Source organism: Paroedura picta, chromosome 5, assembly GCF_049243985.1.
Source record: "Paroedura picta isolate Pp20150507F chromosome 5, Ppicta_v3.0, whole genome shotgun sequence".
Taxonomy (NCBI): domain Eukaryota; kingdom Metazoa; phylum Chordata; class Lepidosauria; order Squamata; family Gekkonidae; genus Paroedura; species Paroedura picta.
In genome coordinates, this window is record NC_135373.1 from 127,371,805 (window position 1) to 127,387,679 (window position 15,875).

Below are 15,875 nucleotides of genomic sequence, written 5' to 3' on the forward strand. Positions count from 1 at the left end.
GCAGATCAGACAGGGGGGTGGAGTGGGGGTGGGGGCTCTGTTTGCTCCAACTTGACCCTGAGGGTTTAAATGGGACCGGCTGTTCCCGGGGTCTGGCAGAGGGGGGGGGGGACGGAGGGGGATGTGCATCTGGAGCTAACCTCCCCCTCTTGATGCAAATCCCAGAAGGGATTCCTTATAGAGGCACAAATTCAGCTGAGACCTCAGCGGTGGGAGAGGCCATTCTGTGCTGCCTCGGCCCAAGGATTGGGGCCGCACAAGGAGAGTTGCAGTGAACTTTCCCCCTGCTTTCCATGATGCAGTTTCAGTTGACAAGATTGCATTGGGGTAGCTTGTTTTCTTGTGGGTTGTTATATGTATGGATTCAAATGGGGAGCCGTGTGGGTCTGGAGTAGCACAATAAAATCAGACTCCAGTCAGGCACCTTTAAGACCAACAAAGACACAGTCTACTGATGTAACAGAATTGATTTTTGCTATATCATGTAAGGAGTTCCTAGTCTGAGGAAGAGGGCCAGCCCTCGAAAGCTCACGCCCTGAATAAATCTTGGTTGGTCTTAAAGGTGCCTGACTGGACCGTGATTTTATTGTGTTATAGTTACTGTTTTAATGGGATTTTTATGGGGTAATTGTTTATGGTTTTAATTGTTAGCCACCTCAAAAGTCATGAGTGGCGGGATATAAATCCAAGCACAAACAAACAAAATTCCCTTCAGGGACGGTTTGCAAGCGGATTTTGCTGCTTCCCCGTGGCAAAGGGAACTGGACTTGGAGTAAAAGTGTGTCACTGACGATGCCCGTGTGGAACCTCTCATGTTCGGACTGCCTCTTGGAGAACTGAGAGCCCCCTTCTCCCCCCCCCCCCATGGCTGTTTTCCCAGAATGCCAAGCAGGGCCCCCCCGCCAGCAGGTACATGACCATCTCCCAAGATCACCAGGCAGAAGTGATCTGGGGGGGGGGTCCCTGGGGGGGGTCCCCATGAAGTGCCGGCTCTTCTCCATACTGCAGAGCAAGGGGGCCGGCCTCCCTGCTGAGGCTCCGTCCCAAATCTCCTGGGACTCCCAGAACCTGGAGCTGGGTTCAGTGGCTCAGTTAAGCTGAGCCTCACCTGGGGAGGCCGGGAACAGCAGGGAGGGTGGAAGCGAGAGGCAAATATCTCAGCAAGGCCTGTGGAGAGCCGGGTTCAGATCTACCCCTTGGAAGTCTGTGTGCTGGCCTAGAGCAGTGGTAGTCAACCTGTGGTCCTCCAGATGTCCATGGACTACAATTCCCATGAGCCCCTGCCAGCATTTGCTGGCAGGGGCTCATGGGAATTGTAGTCCATGGACATCTGGAGGACCACAGGGTGACTACCCCTGGCCTAGAGGGAAATTAACTCTGAAGCAGCAGAGCCAAGTTGGAGTCCAGGGTTAGCTTTAAGACCAGTAACGTTTTACACAAGGCACAGATGTCCGTAGGCGTGCCTTTGGATCTGAGGAAGCGAGCATGCTCATGGAAGATTATACTTCGAGGAAAACCCGGCTGGTGCTAGAGGTGCCCCATGTGAATGATTTGGATGAGGGATTAGAGGGGGTACTTATTAAATTTGCAGACGATACTAAACTGGGAGGGGTAGCAAACACAACTGCAGACAGCAACAGAATACAGGATGATCTTGACAGGCTCGAGAAGTGGGCTGACCTGAATAAAATGAAGTTCAATAGGGACAAATGTAAAGTTCTGCATTTAGGTAGAGAAAACCAAATACACCAATATAAGATGGGGGAGACGTGTCTTGGCAGTAGCATGTGCGAAAAGAAGAAGAGTTGGTTCTTATATGTTGCTTTTCCCTACCTGAAGGAGGCTCAAAGCGGCTTACAGTCGCCTTCCCATTCCTCTCCCCACAACAGACACCCTGTGAGGTGGGTGAGGCTGAGAGAGCCCTGATATCACTGCCCGGTCAGAACAGTTTTATCAGTGCCATGGCGAGCCCAAGGTCACCCACCTGGCTGCATGTGGGGGAGTGCAGAATCGAACCCGGCGTGCCAGATTAGAAGTCCGCACTCCTAACCACTGCACCAAGCTGGCTCTCTAGGAGGATCTAGGAGTCTTAGTAGACCAAACATTGAACATGAGTCAGCAGTGTGAATCAGTGGCTAAGAAGGCAAATGGGATTTTGGGCTGTATCAAACGGAGTATCGTGTCCAGATCACGGGAGGTGATGGTACCGCTTTGCTCTGCTCTGGTTCGGCCTAACTTGGAGTCCTGTGTCCAGTTTTGGGCTCCCCGGTTGAAGAGGGATGTAGACAAACTAGAGCATGTCCAGAGGAGGGCCAAAAAGATGGTGAGGGGTTTGGAGACCAAGACGTAGGAAGAAATGTTGGGGGAGCTTGGTCTGTTTAGCCTGGAGAGGAGGCGACTGAGAGGGGATCTGATAACCATCGTCAAGTATTTAAAAGGGTGCCATATAGAGGATGGAGCAGAGTTGTTCTCTCTTGCCCTGGAGGGACGGACCAAAACCCATGGGATGAAATTAATTCAAAAGAAACTCCGTCTTAACCTCCGGAAGAAGTTCCTGACAGTCAGAGCGGTTTCTCAGTGGAACAGGCTTCCTCGGGAGGTGGAGGGTTCTCCATCTTTGGAGATTTTTAAGCAGAGGCTGGGAAGCCATCTGACGGAGAGGCTGATTCTGTGACGGCTCAAGGGGGTGGCAGGTGACAGGGGATGAGCGACAGGGCTGTGAGTGTCCTGTATAGTGCAGGGGGTTGGACTAGATGACCCAGGAGGCTCCTTTCAATTCTAGGATTCTATGGAAGTAACTAAGATCAACTGGTTAAAAACAGGCCCACCAAATCTCTATTGAGAGCCAGTGTGGTGTCATGGTTAAGAGCAGCAGACTCTAACCTGGGCGACTGGAGGTGATTCCCCACTCCTCCTCCATGTGCAGCCAGTGGGGTGACCTTGGGCTAGCCACCATTCTCTTAAAGCTAGCAGAGCAGTTCTCTCAGAACTCACTGACCTCGCAGGGTGTCTTTTGTGGGGCGGGGAAGGGAAAGGCCGCTTTCGGGTAAAAAAATGCAGGGTACAAAACCCCCAGCTGCTCTTCTTCCATTAAAGGGCCAGGGTCTTTTCCCAGGCCAAGTGTCAACGTACACATGCTAAAACTGGCCTAAATTCTGTTCATCTCCCGGGTGCCGCCCAGCTCCAGTTTGCAGTTCCTGCAGGTGAGCGCTTACCTCTCCTTCGCCACCTGCTTGTTTCCCAAGCCGCTTAACGAAGGACCAGAATAGATTTCCACGCCCTTCCTGGGTCGCTCACAGGTGAAGCGGGGAGCTGACCTCCCGATGTCCTCCGTAGGGCTGCCCCATTGCCAAGGCGTAAAACTGGAAGGAAGGGAATCCCGGCCAGCTCCTGTCTACCTTAGTGCAGGTGTGGGAGGACAGAGGCTCATTGGGTTGACCACTGAGAAGGACCTGAAAATCATTTAAAGGGCACAGATTCATGGGAGAGGAGAAAGATCATCCACAGCTGTTAGCCACGATCCGCCAATGGAACCTCCATGTTCAGAGGCAGTGTATCTCTGATTACCGTTTCTGAAGGTGTCTGGTTAGACCATCACATGGAACCAGTTACTGAATGAGACGAATCACTGCTCTTCTGGAGCCTGTGGTCACCTTTGCAGTTCTGATAAGAGTGTGGAAGGGGCACACACAAAATGGCTGCCCCAGGAGGCGGAGCCAGCCACAGCATGTCTGCTGCAGCTTACCTTCACTTCCGTCTCAGAGTGAAGGACCTTGAGCAGTGGTGGCACCTGCTGCCAAGGCAACATTTCTTAAAAATCGGCACTGTCAATCTGATCTCCAGTGGCCAATCAGCAGCCTTGCTGGGCAAAAGGCCCGCCCACCTTCGAAAAGCCCTGGGCGGGCACAAGGAAAGACATGGCTGGGGGCTCCTTCCCTAATAATCAATCAACCAGTGGGGGCCTATGAGGATTTAGAGACGGATAAAATAGAAGCTGTATATAAAACAGCAAACGTGTCTGAATTGACCCAGGGGACCCCGGAAGCTGGACAGGATCTGGCCACCACCTCTGAACTTTCACCTGTGAGCAGAAAGGAAATCTAGCATCCCTCCAATCTTCCCAGGACCTTGGTCTTTCCCAGCACAGTCACTCTTAGCAAATCCACAGGGTTTGCAAGTGTTGGAGCTTCACACAGCAGGCCTTTGCAACAGCCCTGCAGGGTGGGCTGTCCTGGTTCTTCTCTTATTACAGAGAGTGCCTAGTCTGAGTTCTTTCAGGTCAATGGCCACAGCTTGTATGTTGCTCTGTTTCCCAGTTCTCCCTAGTGGGGAGTGTAACCTACACTGTTCTCCTTGCCTTTTCTCTTCACAACGACCCTGCAAGGTAGGTTGGGCTGGCTGAATGCATGGGACTGGCACTGGCCTGCAATGGTGTAGTACAGCCTCCTTGCCCTGCAGGGACTCCTCCCCACCACTGACAGGGGCTGCGATGTTCTGCCCCTCAGTGCTTTGTAAAACGCTGCGCATGGAAGACGGGTCGCCAACTCTGGGCAGGCAAATTCCTGGAGCTTCAGGAGCAGCGCCGGCATTTCAGGAAGTGAGGCTAGAGAACAGCCCACCCCCGAAACGGCTGCTTTCTCCAGAGGATTTGAGCTTGGTAGCCTGGAGGTGAGTTGTATGTTCAGGAGAACTCCAGGCCCTGGCTGGAGGGTGGCATGCGTATATGTGTGTGTGTGTGTGTGTGGGGGAGGGCTGCCAGGCTCCATGTGGGACCTGGAGATCTCCTAGAATGGCAGTAGATCTAACAGAGCTCACTTCCCCCTGAGAAATGTCTCCCTTGGAGGGGGGATGCTGTGGCTTCCTATGCTGCTGAGATACTGACCCAGATTTGATCCCCCCCCCCCATCATCTCCAGTATTTTTCCAGCCTTGGGTTGGCAACAGATGCTCAGACATGTGAGACGCCTCCGGGGCAGCCGACATGAGGCTGGCCTCTCAGGGCAAGAACTGTCTTCTGAGCTCCAGCTAGGGATGCCAGCCTCCAGGCGGGACCTGGAGATGCCCTGGATTCTGGCTCCTCTCCAGACTGCAAAGACACCGGAGGAAAGGGCTGCTTGGGGAGGGGGGAATTCTAGGGCAGTGCCCCCCCCCCCGAGGCCCCGGCCCTCCCCAGGCTCTGCCCCCAATTCTCCAGACGTTTCCTGGCCTGGCTCATTCCCTGAGGCCTCTCCCGGGCGCTCGGCATGGCTCTCCCTCGGGCAGCCTCTGGGGGCCAGCCGTGTCTGTCTCCTCCGCCCGGGCCTAAGCCAGGCCACCCCCCCCAGCCCTCCGGTGGAATCCAATTAGCAAGCTGCTGGCCGGAGCGCATTAGCCGGACGCCCACCTGACCAGGCCCCACAGGGTTAACGTGGAGCCCTCTCTGCCTCCGCTTCGGCCACAGCGGCTGCTGACTGAGCCCCCACGGTCCCCCCCAGACGCCTGGGGAACTTTTGGGGTGGCCTCTTCCCGGCAGGGGACCATGGAGCCCCGGCACCCGCCTCGGTGGGGCTCATGAAGAACGGAAGGGGAGGCAAAGAGCCGGCTGGACTCGCAGGTGAGGCGGACGTGTGTGTGTGTGGGGGGGTGAGGCTAGGGAAGGGGCCCCCCAAAGCCTGTCCTGGCCAGACCCCACGGGAAGGCCACCCCCGAGCGTCACTGGGCATTGCCCTGGCGTAACCGTTGGCGGACGAGACGAGCCCAGAGGCCGAGGGTTGCGCTGATGTCAGGCAATGCGCTGCTCCGTCACTACGGTGCCGTCTCCCACAATGTGGGGCTGCAGCCTGAGCATTGCTGGCTGGGATTCTAGCAGCCTAAATATGGGTGTCCTCCTTGCGATGGGACGGGAGCTTCGGGCTCGATGGTGGCTGCGTTTTGGCTGTCGGGTGATTTGGTGCAGCTTCCAAGGGTCTGGGGCGAAGCACTCAAGGAAAGGCCCCCGTGTTTGGAAGGGGTGTAGCCAAGAGGGCTGAAATGCATCCCAAAGGGCTGATGTCCGCAGCCTGCTGACCTGTCCCCTCCTGTCCGGCCTTAGGGGGATGCACACAACCCTCTCTCCACCTGTGCTGGACCGCCTGTCCGTCCCCTGGGCTGCAATCCAGGTGCGCTGAGCTTCTTTGGCCATGGGCTGTCCAGAGTGGGGCAGGGAGGTCTTTGGGCATCCTGTTCCGAAGGGGGAAAGCAGAAGGCGTGGCTCTCCCAACCCAGGAGTCCCCCATTTGCCCCAGGTCTGGACGGCGGTCCCATCATGCGCCCCCAGGCTGCTCGGAAGCCCCTTCTTCTTGGAGTGCAGCCTTGAGGCCAGGCAACTGACCTCAGGGGAACTTTAAATGTGGTCCAAAGTCTGCTTGCACTCTTATGTGCCCCTGTGCGCCAGTGCCCCGTCGTCCCATCCTTGTGCCGTCCTGCTGCACCGAAGAGGCCCCGTGGCTCTGGGTCGCTCCAGCCGGCCTCCCTCCAAGCCCAGGGTTAGAAAGTCGCACTCGGATCCTGGAGACGCTGGCTCAGATCCCCTCTCCGCCAGGAAAGCACCCTGGGCCACCTCGGGACAGTCAAGCACTCTCAGCCTGGCCTACCTCTCAGGGCTGTTGTGAGGGTAAAATGGAAGGCAGGGGAATAGTGACTACCTGTGTGGGCTCTCCACTGAGCAAGGATAATAAACGGAACTGAAAATTTTTAAAAATAGGATCCAGGTTTCAATCTCCCAGCCATGTCCTCGTCTAGGGAAAAGAAGATGCTGCACCCCTTCCTCAGATCTTGCTTCTCTGCTTCCTGTTGGCCCTGCAGCCCATTCAAAAAGGGAGAGGGCCCGTGGCTCAGGGGCAGGGCCGCTGCTTGGCATGCAGAAGGTCCCCGGTTCAATCCCAGGCCTGCCTCTCTACTTAAAAGTGTGAAACAGGGGGCGATGGGAAAGACCTTCCCCTGAGACTCTGGGAGCAGCTGCCCGCCTGAGCAGGCAATGCTCACCTTGTGGGACCAGGGTCTGGTTCAGTGGAAGGCAGTCTGTGTTAATGCGCTGGGCATGTTCACCCAGAGGGCACCATTTCCCTCTGAGCTTCCCTGTCGCTCCCAAAGAAATGTCCCGGGATGGCCGGACGCAATTCCACCTTGCTAATGCGCTCGCGCGGCAGCCCATGTCAGGGCTCCAGGTTTACGCTCGGTCGGGCTCTCGTGCACATGCATGCGGCTCCTCAGCGCAACGGCAAAGAGCACTTCTGTGGACCCGGAGGTTCATTGGGGGGGGGGGGGCTCCAGGCGAACAGCTCCGTTCTGACAAAGGGAACTCGAAAGGGACCCTTGAAAGCTCCTGCCCCAAAACCTTGTTGGTCTCGAAGGGGCTCCTGGGTTCGAATCTCCCCGGGATCTTGCGCCTGCCCCCAGTCCCGGGCCCAGCCGAGAGAAGGTGGGGAGCCGGATCCCGTGAGACTCCGAGGCAGCGGAGGAGGCCAGAGGGGCTGTGTTGGGACTCCTCAGCGCCTGTCAGGGAACCGGGGGTGTAAAACTCTAGGACTCTTCCGTTGCTCTGGCTTTGGGGGATTGGGCTTAGCTTTATTATTTGGGGGGGGGGGCAATCTGCCCCCTCCCCCTGTGCTTGTATCCGAGGGGCCCTTAGCAGGCATCCATGGCTCAGCAGAGGATCCTCCGGTTCAAAGCGCCAGGGGGACTTTTCTCTCTCCTGTTTTTGGCCAAGGCAGTTTCAAACTAGGGTTGCCAACCTCCAGGCAGCAGCTGGGGAAGTAGCCAGTGTGGTATTGATATTTCGTACTTCACTGTATTGGTTTTAATGTTTCAAGGGGAATTCTATGGGTATTTGGTATTCTGGTTTTATATTGTAAGCTGCCAGAAGGCGACCTGGTCAAGAGTTGTGTGTGTGTTTGTGTGTGTGGGGGGGAGTTTGGTATAAATCAAAGCATCAATAACATATTTTTAAAAATTGTTAAACATTTATCGAGTGATATGACCATATATGGTCGTATTGACCCTCTCCCCAAATGGCCAGTGATGGGCCTGGAGGGGGGGCAGAGTGTGTGCCCACAGCTCAAAACGTGGCTCAGTGGCAGAGCCTCTGCTTGGTATGTAGAAGGTCCCTGTTTCAATCCCCAGCTCAGTGGTAGAACATCTGCTTGGCATGCAGAAGGTGCAAGGATCTATGCCTGGCATTTCCAGTTGAACAGTCCAGATACAGCCAGCTTGGCATAGTGGTTAGGGGTGGGGACCCCTAATCTGGTGAGCTGGGTTTGATTCCCCGCTCCTCCTCCACATGCAGCAAGCTGGGGGACCTTGGGCCAGTCCCAGTTCTCACAGAGCAGCCCAGTCAGGCACTGAAATGGGCCAACAGATGGGAGATCTCACCCCCCCCCCATTTCAAGCATAAACCGTCAGGCAGCTGGCACCGGGGGAGGGGGCTGCATGTCTGGGTGGGCTGGGGGAGCTGGGAAGCCATCTGCCCAGGCCTGGCCGTCTCCCTGATCTGCCAGATCCGGAGGCCTGGACAACGAGACACATTCTGGCAGGGGAGAGGCAGGTTGTTGGGGGGATGCGGTTGTCCAGGGACCTCCAGGCCATAGCTGGAGGCTGGCAACCATGTCCTTGGTGGTGGAAAGTGCTGGTGAGTCGCAGCCAAGTTGTGGCCACCCAGGACAGATTTCACGGCAAGAGAGAATCAGGGGTGGTTCTGCCTCTGCAGGGCAACCCTGGACTTCCGGGTGGTCTCCCAGCCAAGGACGCACCAGGGCTGACCCTGCTGAGCTCCCAAGATGTGACCCACCTGGGCCAGTTTGGGCCATCCAGGTCAAGCCAAGAGGCATTCAGGGGTGGGTCTCCCCTGCCTGCCTCTGCAGAGCAACCCTGGTGGTCTCCCATGCAAGGACTAAGAGGGGTCAACCCTGCTTAGGAGCCAAGATCTGCCAAGACTGAGCCATCAGGAGATCTACAGATCCCTACCAGGAGTTGGCAAGCCATCATCTGTAAGAAAGGAAGTGAAGGCATTGAAGAGGACAATGTGAGGAGAACCATGATGGAACCAGCCCACCCCCTATTCTGGCTGGTTGCCAACTTCAGGAGGGAGGCACATGGGACTCTGTCTGGGTAACACACTGACACCACCTGGTTGTAGTACAGGTGGGAGAATCAGGACTCCTAGCCAGCCCTATCGCTCCTGAGGCCTGGCCTCTATGCTCTCCCACAGCTCCAGCAAATGAGGAGTCCTCCCCTCCAGAGGAGAAGCTGCTTGCCAAGCTCCCTCCCTGGCCCTGGGTCTTCCCTTTGCACCGGGCTAGTGTTTCTGAGACTAGTGTTTCTGAGACGGAGCACTACATTGGATCCAATTTGCAAAAGATTAAAAGAACATGGTTCAAAAGCAGATCTTTATACATCCCCTTTAGCACAGCACAAAGTCAAGCAAAAGAAACTGGATGAAGCACAACCCTTCTGTCCCTCTGCTAAACATACCCTGTCTGATGTTAAGTACAGGGCAGGCACCTTTGCCTAGGAGTTCCCAAAGTTTCATGGCATTGTATTAACCGCTCACCTGCAGCCACATGTCCAAGTTGGCTGCTCCCCTTTTCTCCCAAGAACAAGCTCCTACTCTGTTGGTCAGCCATAGAAATCTCCTCCTGTCCTGCTCCTTTCCTACGAAATCTGGGACGAAGAAACTCTCCTCTCCCCAGGTGCCTGCTTCCTGGCCTGGCCAATTAGCACCTGAAAGGGAGGTGAGCAAGGGATCAGCCACCCCTCCCTTCTCCCAGCCCAGAGGGAAAAACCTGTGTCCTTTTGAAATAGCACAGAGGGGAATTTCCCCACAAGAGCAAAAGATCTCTCTTTGCTCTTCCTTTGACGGGGTTGCCAGCATCTTGCCTGGCCTTGTGCCTTCAAGGGCTCATTTTAAGATTAGGTGTTGTGGTCATGTAAACTCTCATAGCTTTATGCGCTTTTGGAGCTGTTGTTAAGCCCTGTGCCTCTCATGGGTTTGAGCTGCTTCCTGTAATCTCAACAGGCTGCTAATTGTCTCAGAGCCAGCTTTGTGGGAAGGCAAGCAAGCAACACAATTTATGGATCAGATATATATACTGAATAGATCTGCGGCGTTAGCAAGGAATGGTTTCCCTAACAACTGGAGTTGTAAAAGTTAGAGAGCATCATGGCTAGACTGGAGGATTACTGGCTGTTCTTTAAACGGAGAAGGGCTAGTGTTTTCATTCACTACCTGAAGAAGTCTTAAAGCAGCTTACAATTGCCTTCTCTCCCCACCTTGTGAGATAAGTGGAGCTGAGAGAGCTCTGAGAGAACTGCAACTGGCCCAAGGTCACCCACCCAGGCCTCATGAGTCTCCAAGTGCCTTCCATTCTCCTTCCTCTCCCCACAACAGACACCCTGCAATGTAGATGGAACTGAGAGAGCTCTGAGAGAACTGTCCCATGAAAACAGATCTTAGAGAACTGTGACTACCCTAAGGACCCCCAGCTGGCTGCATGTGGAGGAAGAGTGGGGAATCAAACCCTGTTCTCCAGATAAGAAGCTGCCTCTCTTAATCACACCACCAGCTGGCTCTTCTTTAAAAGCACAGACCCATCCTGGGTTCTCAGCCACACAACCCCCCTGACCCTAAGGTTGCCAACCGCCAGGTACAGCCAGGAGATCTCTTGCTTGGGAGTACAACCTATCTCCAGATGAGACAATTTAGTCCACCTGGAGGAAGTGGCTGGGCCAGCTGAACTCCTCTCCCTGGAATTCCCCAATACCAAACTGGTAACCCCACCGGCACTGCCTCAATATTGGGAGGCCATCCTTGCCGAAATATGTTCTTTGTCCCAACTGAATCTCGGCACAGTCACATTTTCAAAGCATATTTAAACTTCTGACTCCCTGGCCCTGCTGGTGGACCTCCTGAGGGCCCCTGGTTTTTCACCAGCGTGTGACTTGGAGTATTGGCCTGGAGGGGCCCCTGGCCTGATCCAACCTGGCTTCTCTGATGTTCTTCTGTCTGGGGCAGGGATGCTCTGTCTTCTTGGTGCTTGGGGGGTTCTGGCCCTGCTGGTGGACCTCCTGAGGGAACCTGAGATTTGGTCACTCTGTGTTGGACTGGATCGGCCACTGGCCTAATCCAACAGAGCTTCTCTTATGTGACACAGAGTGTTGGACTGGATGAGCTGTTGAAATGATCCAACATGGCTTCTCTTATGTTCTTATGGCTCTGCTGGTGGACCTCCTGAGGGCACCTGGTTCTTGGCCACTACGTGACACAGAGTATTGGACTGGAAGGTCACTGGCCTGATCCAACATGGCTTCTCTCATGTTCTTCTGTCTGGGGCAGGGTTGCTCTGTCTTCTTGGTGCTTGGGGGTCCACAGTGGGAGGGCTTCTGGAGGTCTGGTCTCACTGTGGGCCTCCTAATGGCCCTTGGGCTTTCACCAGTGTATGATTTGGTGTATTGGACTGGATGGGCCACTGGCCTGATCCAACATGGCTTCTCTTCTCTTCTTATGTATGGGGCTGGGATGCTCTGTCTTCTGGGTGCTTGGGGGCCCACAGTGGTTGTGGAGTTCTGGCCCCGCTGGGCTTCCGGGTTTTGCGCCCATGTATGACTCAGAGTATTGGACTGGATGGGCCATTGGGCTGATCCAATAGGTCTTCTCTGATGTTCTTAGTGGGAGACTCAGTGGAAACTGATGGAGGGAAATAATTCAGGCATTTAAAGGGTCTCATCCTTTATGCGTTGGCGTATTTCCAGAGAGCTGTTCGGTGATCTCTGCTCAGCTATGTGGAATCTGGCGTCAGCCACAGAATTGATAGCCTTTGGGCTATCTACCTTGAGTTGATGTATTCCTGAGCTGAACAACTAAAATCAGGTGATTTTTTCTCTTGAAGATGGGGTACATTTTGGCACCTCTGCTGGGGATGAGTGCTTCAGTTGTATTGCACCAGGGAAAATATATAATTGGCAGTGTGGGATCCAGGGGGAGTGTGGTGTAATGGGAAGATCTAGGTTAAAAATCCCCATTCAGCCCTGAAGAAATCAGGGCAGTAATTACAGAAGGGAAACCGAGTCACACCCATTCAGTCCAAAGCCTAATACCTCACAGGGTTGTTGTGTGAATAAAAGTAGGAAGTCCAGCCAGGTAACCTGCACTTCATTATGGGATTTGTTACCCGCCACTCCTGTGCCAGCTGGCTCACAGCGGTTTACATTAATAAAAACACAGTAAGCAACAAATGGAGATTAATCCCTCAAACTACACCCCATGCCCCCCCTTAAGACTCTTGACCAAGTTCTGTGCCATTGGGTGGCTATCAGATGTTAGTCCAATAAGATGTTCAAAGTCTGAAGACTTGGAGGAGGGGCCATATAGAACTTCTATGCCCTGGCCTCAACCGAATGCCTGATGGAAGAGCTCCATCTTGCATGCCCTGTGGAAGCTCCATCAGGTCTTCCAGGAGCTCATTCCACCAGGTAGGGGCCAGGACCAAAAAGGCCCTGATCCTGCTTGAGGCCAGGTGTACCTATTGTGGGCTGGGGACCCCCAACAGATTGGCACCCGCAGAGCGCAAGGCCATGTGGGGGGCATAGGGTGATAGGCGGCCCCTCAGATACACGGGGCCCAGACCACAAATGGACTTGAAGGTCAAAAACAAAACCTTGGAACTTGATTCGGTTGGTGTAAAAATGTACTAGTTAGATCTCCTCTCCCACCATAGCTCATTCTTAGGTGGCATGGGTCCTCAACATGGTGTCCACGTTTGTGTGCACATGGAAAGTGCTGTCTAGCGGCTTCTGACGACCTTTTGGCTAACTGTCTTCCCAAAACATCCTGTTCTTAACAGCGTTTGTGTCGCAAACAGATCCGTCTCCTGCTGGGTCTTCCTCTCTTCCTGCCGCCTTCCACATTTCCGGGCATTGTTGTCTTTCACAAGGACTTTTATCTTCTCGTGATGTGGCCAAAATTCGAGAGCCACAGAAGAGTCATTTTAGCTTCTAGGGATGTGGCCCAGAACTCACTAGCTGACTTTTCAGCAGTCCGTGGCATCCCTAAAACTCTCCTCCGACACCCCATCTCCAAGGAATTTACTCTCTCCCTGCAGGCTTGCTTCACGGCCCAACTTTCACTCCCCCACACATTGTGTAGTTTTATCTCTCCCTTCTCACTCCAAAGAGTGGGGAACATCATCGGCTTCGTCTGATAAGTATGCTTGGTCTGTAAGAGGATGCTCCGCCCCAATATCCATCCCACCCACCATGTTGTGTCTTCCGTGGCCTCCAAATTTCCTGAAACGGACGGTCTCTGTTAGTGGCCACATACATGGAGCCCTGATTGGGTCCGTGCCGGCTGCTGCCACGGGCCAGATGATCCCAATTACCCATCGCCAGAGAGCCAGGCCTTGCGGTTGGCCGGCTACTTTGCTACCTGGTTTTAGCCAAGAACATCCCATTCTGCACTCCTGGGACAGAACTATTCTTAGTTCTCACGGTGATCCTGGAGGGCCAGGAATCCGAGAGGTCTGCCCCGGCCACGCACCTGTACCCAGCATCTCAGGTTGGGACTTAGGTGACTTCCATCCAACAGTTAGCAGGACCTTGGACAGCTCAAGGTTGAAACTGACCTGGCAGACCCTCTCCCTGGGCTATTGGTACAGGGACAAGGCTAAGGTGGAGTCTGCACGGGGCTTTTTAGCCAGTCCCAGTCTGAATAAACCCCTGCCGTCTACACTGAATTCGATTTCCACTTTGATTTGGGGTGCTTTAAATTTTCCCTCTGCAACATGCACGATTGATCCGGAGTGACTCTACCTTCCCCCTGCGATATCCTGGAGTGGACATAAGCCTCAATATTTCAAAAGCCGCTCTGAGTAAATGTGCAGCTCTCTGCTTTTTGCAAATTAACGTGCTGCCTCGTGCCTCCCAGGCAGTAGCAAAGCAGCCTTCCCTGACTGGCTAGGGCGCCAGTTCAAAGTCTTCCTGGGTCTGGGTCTTTTTTGTCCTGGCCCCAACCTGGGGGAAAGAGCTCCCAGGAGATCTGAGGGCCATGATGGAGCTGTCAAGCTGCAAGACGGAGCTCTTCTACCAGCTGCTTGTGTGAGGCCACCATGGCCTCTTCCCCCCAGGCGTCATTGTGTTACATCTACACCCCCTCCTCAAGGGAGGTCTGCTCAGGGGGGATAGGGCATTTTTTGGCTGCCAATCTTTGTGGTTGTAGGGGGTCTTGGGGCCCCTGGGTATCAAAGGTCTTATATGGGGGGTTTTATGTTGTAAGCCACTGAGAGTCTTCGGAAAGTGGCAGTATATGAACTCAATAAGGGTGACCCCATAGAGCCAAGGCAAGAAATGATCGAGGGGGCTGCCCTTGCCTTCCTTGGCAAAGCAGCCATGGCCTTTGCCAGTGATCTCCCCTCCAAGTACTGATTGGGGCTGACCCAGCTTAGCGTCTGAGATCTTCTAGGAACAGAGTGGTTTGCTGTTGCTGAACGTAAGACAAGAATAAGAGGATCAGGCCAAAGGCTCATCCAGGCCAATATTCTGTGTCAACATGGTAGCCAAAACCCAGGGGCCCTCAGGAGGTCCACCAGCAGGGCCAGAACTCCAGAGGACCTCCTACTGTGGCCCCCCAAGCACCGAGAAGACAGAGCATCCCTCCCCCAGGTGTAAGAACATAAGAGAAGCCATGTTGGATCAGGCCACTGGCCCCTCCAGTCCAACCCTCTGTGTCACACAGTGGCATGATGCTGGAGCACAATGGCATGATGCAATAAATTAAATGATAAATAAATATTGATTTGATTTGTATGACTGTGCCTCTCGGCCTAGCTGGCTCATGGACGGATTCGGCTGTGTTGGTCTGAAGCAAGCGACCAAAGCTTGAGTCCAGCAGGGGCATCTTGAAGGTCAACACAATTTGTTCTGGGTCGAAGCCCAGAATTGAAACTTTGTTGGTCTTGAAGGTTACATACCTACAAACGCCATCGTCCCTGCCCAGAGAGAACTTTACGCACCAGCATGCCGAATCAGTGTTCTTCCACCAAGGAAAGCTTTTGCAGCTGCATCTCTCTGTGTTGGCCTGCTTCCGAAGTCCAATAAGGAAAACCGGCTCTTGCATCCACCTGGGAAAGGAGCTGAAGCCGTTCCTTTTGGATCCAGCGGGGCTTTGTGGACGGCCTGAAGAAAATGGGTGTGTGACACCAAAAACAGAATCTCACAGGCTGTCTGTCTGGATTAACACAACATCTGCTGCGTGGGCTGCCGTGCAGAGTTACATTTTAAGGAGAGCGATTTGGCCCAAGTTCAGCAGACAAAACAGTTACGTCAAGAAAGAAACCGTTCAGTCTTCTGAGACATGCTAAAAATTACGCCAAACAATCCTCTTTAAAGGGGGAAGAGGTTTCTGCCTGTTTTAATATTCAGGAGGCTGCTGAAGACGGTTTTATTTATTTAGGGGGGGGGCATGTAATTAATTTGCCTTCTATTTATTGGCGACCTGAAATTGTGATTTTTAAAAATTGTGTATGTTTTAAAAAAATGGTTATTGCTTTGTTTGCATCATTAAGCTGCCTTGAGTGCTGCAAGGCCAAAGGACAGGCAGCGACTGTTTTTGATGTAATGCAGTGAATAAATAATAAATTGGCAGATTGTGACTCAGAGTTCTCGGAGAAACCCTTCCATGGGCAGATCCCAGATCCTGTGCCTGCATGCTGGGCTCTGAGATTGCCTACACAGGCATTCACAACCGGGGCTTTGTGAGTTCCTGGGGTTTCTTGATGGCCCTAGAACAGTTTCCTGAACGGGTGGGAATTAGTTAATTTGGTGTAGTGGTTAGGAGTGCAAACTTCTAATGTGGCGAGCCAGGTGCGATTT

At 53.8% G+C, this 15,875-nt stretch overlaps 1 protein-coding gene across 2 annotated transcripts in view; it reads left to right on the forward strand.

Moving 5' to 3' along the window:
- Positions 1-5,405: 5,405 nt before the first annotated feature.
- The window catches only part of LOC143838695 (cadherin-related family member 5-like), a 59,153-nt gene continuing 48,683 nt past the window's right edge, over positions 5,406-15,875 (forward strand). The window contains exon 1 of one of the 2 annotated variants that reach the window (XM_077340442.1): positions 5,406-5,592. The gene's annotated coding sequence lies outside the window, so the exon portion shown is untranslated. The remainder of the gene's footprint in view (positions 5,593-15,875) is intronic. The other variant, XM_077340443.1, reaches the window with a different exon arrangement.